General features: G+C 33.0%; 1 pseudogene; it reads left to right on the forward strand.

The window, feature by feature from the left end:
• Positions 1–3436: 3436 nt before the first annotated feature.
• On the forward strand, positions 3437–4305 carry LOC105516275 (annotated as a pseudogene).
• The last annotated feature ends 459 nt before the right edge of the window (positions 4306–4764 follow it).

Consider the following 4764-nt stretch of genomic DNA (forward strand, 5'->3'; position numbering starts at 1 on the left):
TATCTCTGTTTTGGTACCAGTACCATGCTGTTTTGGTTACTGTAGCCTTATAGTATACTTTGAAGTCAGGTAGCGTGATGCCTCCTGCTTTGTTATTTTGGCTTAGGATTGTCTTGGCAATGCAGGGTCTTTTTGGGTTCCACATGAACTTTAAAGCAGTTTTTTTCCAATTCTGTGAAGAAAGTCATTGGTAGCTTAATGGGGATGTCATTGAATCTATAAATTATCTTGGGCAGTATGGCCATCTTCACAATATTGATTCTTCCTATCAATGAGCATGTTATGTTCTTCCATTTGTTTGTGTCCTCTCTTATTTCACTGAGCAGTGGTTTTCCAGTTATATAAATCTTAAATGTTCCCTACCTGATAGCGTTCACAGTGGATGCGACCTGGGCCATGTACATAATTATCCTGTGCTTCAGAAATAACAATGGTTTTAGTTGGGTTCTGTTGGACTGCTTATTTCCTGATGTCCCCATTAAACTTTTGACTGATCTGTCTCTATTAGTAGTACACTCAGATTTTTTGCCTCTATTAATTAATTGCCAGCAAATGGCTGTATTATTTTCAAAAACATCCTAGGATGTTCCATATGTTGTTTCAGTCTGACCCTCCACAAAAAATGAGCCTCTTGGCAGGGGTAGAGTGTTGCTATGCTTTGATAGTTGTTCTGGTCCTCCCTTGGACAGCAACTATGCACTATGAAGGTTTAGTTTGGATTAAATTTGCATCAAAGATCTCTACAATACAGGAGAAATATACACCACCCACACTGATATTTCCTTCTTTCAAATAAAAGAGTGAAAGTTATCATAGTTATGTGCATTCAGTTTAATGCTTATTAATGTTTTGATAATAAATTGAAGATTTAGTTTACTTCTTATCCAAGATATTTTGCAGTTAACATTTTAAATATCTAATTATTTTAATTTACATTGTAATTTGCAGTTCTGAAATTTAAACAGAGCTTGAAAAGAAATATTGCATTCTCTTAATGTTCGTATTCACTATCATATCTTTTAAAAAGAAATCATTCTAATCCCAAATTTATTCAATACACAAGGGTTTTTTAAAAATTATTTTTAACAGAAAAAAATAGTATCTTCACAATAAGAACAGTTGGATTGACAGACTGGAATGAAGTTTGTTGTATGTCTGATAAAGAATCAGGAATATCATGACAATTTCAGAAAACTGACAACTAGACCTGAGGACTAACCCTCAGAATACTAAAGATTTGGTATTTGTTAAACAACTTTGATGCAAATTTTTCTTAAATTTCTACTACATAGTGTGTATATTCTGCTTAAGCATGTGCATTTTATGAAACTTAATTTAAATCATATGAATACATCTACAAAATAACTTCTGCAGAAAATATTTTATGGGAATTAATAATTGGTTTATTTTTTAGCAATCTTAAAATGTATGTTCATTGTGGTATATCAAAAATGAATCCAAGCAGAAATAAATGTAATTTAATAATGTACTTTTAATAATTATAAAATTGAAAATACACCCATTTAGAAACCATTGCCCAGAGAGTATGCTGTTACCCATCCATGGGAGAAATTTAATTCAGTAATTTCAAGAACTTGATTTTCTATGTTTTATTATCTACACAACAGTTGGAATGATCTTTAAAAGCAAACAAGTATGTAATATCATTCCATAGCTATAATAATTAAAATGATGTCTGACTAGTATTATAATAAAAAAACAAACTTACATCACTCATTAAGTCCTGTATATAATCTGGGCCCTGGATTCTTCACTCTATAGTTTATTTATCTGTTTCTTGAACAAAACATATTTGAAGTAACATAATGTCTATAAGCATGCAAATTATGAATGTGAGTTTCATTGCTTCATAGCTGCATTTCTCTAGCAACATATTTATAATCTTTAAAGATAGTAATGTTATCTACTTTGTAGACTTCTTGCAAGGATTAAATCAAATAATACATTTAAAATATTTAGTGTCTGGCTCACAGTTAGTGCTCAGTAAATACAGGCTATTTTTATTATGATGGTTTTAATTTCAGAGGCTTTGCAACTCTTTACTCTTACCGGAATGCTCTCCCCATACAACAGCTTTTTATGACGCTGTTTCTTTCTTATACTGCATAACTCAACACAAATTTAATAGTTTCAGAAAAGGCTTTCTGAAAAACATACAAAAGCAGTCACTTACCCAACTCATACTATATCCCTTCATTATATTTTATCTTTTCATGGCAGTTAAATATATGCATAAATACTTAATATTTGGACATATTGGTTTAATTACATCCAAAACAATGTAAACTCCATGAATTCAGGGACTTTGTCAATCTTATGGATTGATTTCTCTACACAAGCTAAGAGAGGATCTTATGTATAGTAGGTCTCAAAGAATAAATAAATAATTAATACCTATATATGTCAAAACAAAAGCATAAATTCCAAACAATATCCATTGTAAAAAAGACATTTATCAAATTTATATATTGTGCTTAAAGAAAAATATAAAACATTTTGTCTCAGCATCTCTACCACAACATATTTTATCAACAGCAATAATTCAATGGTAAATTCAATGTTTAATTTTTATTTCTCTTCTGAGTCCTCTAAAGCATTTTACAGTTATCACTGCCTCCTCCTTAAAACACATCCTTGATTTGGATTCCAAAACACCGTGGTATCTTGGATTCCTTCCTACTTTGCAATTTGTTTTTTCTTGGTTAACTTGGCTGGCTCCTGTTCTACCCCCATGTCTCTCAGGGGAAAATTGACCTCTTGGTTCTTTTCTCTTCAGTCTCCTGTCACTTCCTTGATAATCTAATAAAGAGTCATGACTTTAAATGTCACTGAAATTTCCAAAATTTGTATCCCCAGCCATACTCTCTTCCCTGGAATCTAAATTTGAATGTCTGTTTCTGTGGCATCTAGTTTAGAATTTCTAATAGACATCTCCAACTTAACATGTCCCCAAATTGTTGTACACTCATCTCTCCAAACTACTCCAGCCATAGTCTCCGCCTTTCTTCACATTGATCTGGTAAGAATCCTTGATTATATCTATGATTTTCTCCTTTCACTCAGACCCTGAGGGCAATTCACATGAAAATTCCATTCTGTCTTGTCTTCAAAACATACTAGGGCTTTTACCACATCAACCTCTAATACTCTTGTCCAAGACTCTCTCTGATCTTATTTAGAAATATTGCTATACCTTTATAATTGGTCTCCTTGCTTCCACTCTTACTTTCCCTCCCAGAAATGCACAGTTTACTCTCAATACAAGATCTAGAATGACACTGACACTTATAATGGGTAGGAGATATCATGTCACTTCTCTTTTTTTTTTTATCTTATTGAATATTAAAAACAAACAAGCAAACAAACAAAAAACACTTAGCATTTTACGTGGTTTGGGTTGTGGGTTGCAGTAGCCATGGATCAAGTTGTAAAGCCCAAAATAATAAGAACCAAGAAATTCCTTGAGAAGAGAGAACTGAAATTCAGTGAAAATATTTAAAATACCATGTTGATTAAAGAGGAGAATGCAACTGCAACAGTGACACAAGTACTTAGAAATGTGTATGCACTGAAAAATCTATGTGGCTTTTTGTACAAAAAGAAAAATATTACAAGACCATTCTAGAGTCAGATATCACTGGAATTCTTCAAAGAAGTCACACTGTTCCTTATTCACATATGGCTCCCATAACAAGAAATGAACAAATAATCTAATAATAGATCATATGTATGACTATCTTTTGCTAGATATGATAGAATTAGGCATTGAGAAATCTGTCTCATTAACAGACGTTAAGAACAGTAAATGCCCTGAGAAAACAAAATCCATGATAATATTTGCTGGTGAGGATTTTGATGTAAAAGAATACTCTATAAGTCTAAAGAGTCTTCTTACTGATTTCTTCAGCAGCCCAGGAGTATCAAATATCCTCTCAGCTGGATTAGAGTATGTTTTACACTTCACCACGCAGCAAGGGAAGATTTATTTTCGAAGTTATAAGTTGCTGTTGAAGAAATCTGTTGCAGAATACCACAGATTGAATTGGAGATATAGAAACCTCAATGGATCTGGTTCTGAGGAGGACACACCTGGCATCAGATGAACTTTATAAATTATCTATGCAAATGCCAACAACTTTCAAGCCGAAGAGGAAGAAAATTATCTCCCATGTGGCTTTTGGTATAATTTGTGGAAGGATTCATATGCAGAAGTAAAGCCTAAGCAAACTACAAACTGGGAAAATGAGGGGTTTGAAGTGACCTGAAGAAAATAGAAGACCATGAGAAAAAAATCAAAGAGAATTTTTAAAAATAATAAAACTTAGCCAACATGCCAAGAACAATCAAACCACAAAAGCAAACATTTATAGTACTCATCCTAGACCCCATATAATATTTCTCTTTTTCCGGCTGATCTTATATTTTGCTTTTCTTACCTTGTTCTCTCCATGCAGGCCACTTTGTATTTTCTCTGCACCATAGAAAAGCCAGGCATGCTCCTAACTCACAGTGTTTGTACTTGCTGGTCCCTCTGTGTGGAATACTTTTCTCTCAGATACCTTCATGGCTGCTTCCTGCACTTCCTTGGATTTTCTTCAAATGTCTCCTTTATAGTTAGGCTTTTTCTGACTACTCTCTCTAAAACTGCAATCCCAGACTCTACATGGCACAACCAATTTATGTTCTCAGGTTTATTAAAAAAAAAAAAAGCTATATTCATTTGGCAACTACCCATTTATTTCA

This window comes from Colobus angolensis, unplaced genomic scaffold (assembly GCF_000951035.1).
Source record: "Colobus angolensis palliatus isolate OR3802 unplaced genomic scaffold, Cang.pa_1.0 Scaffold279, whole genome shotgun sequence".
Lineage (NCBI taxonomy): Eukaryota > Metazoa > Chordata > Mammalia > Primates > Cercopithecidae > Colobus > Colobus angolensis.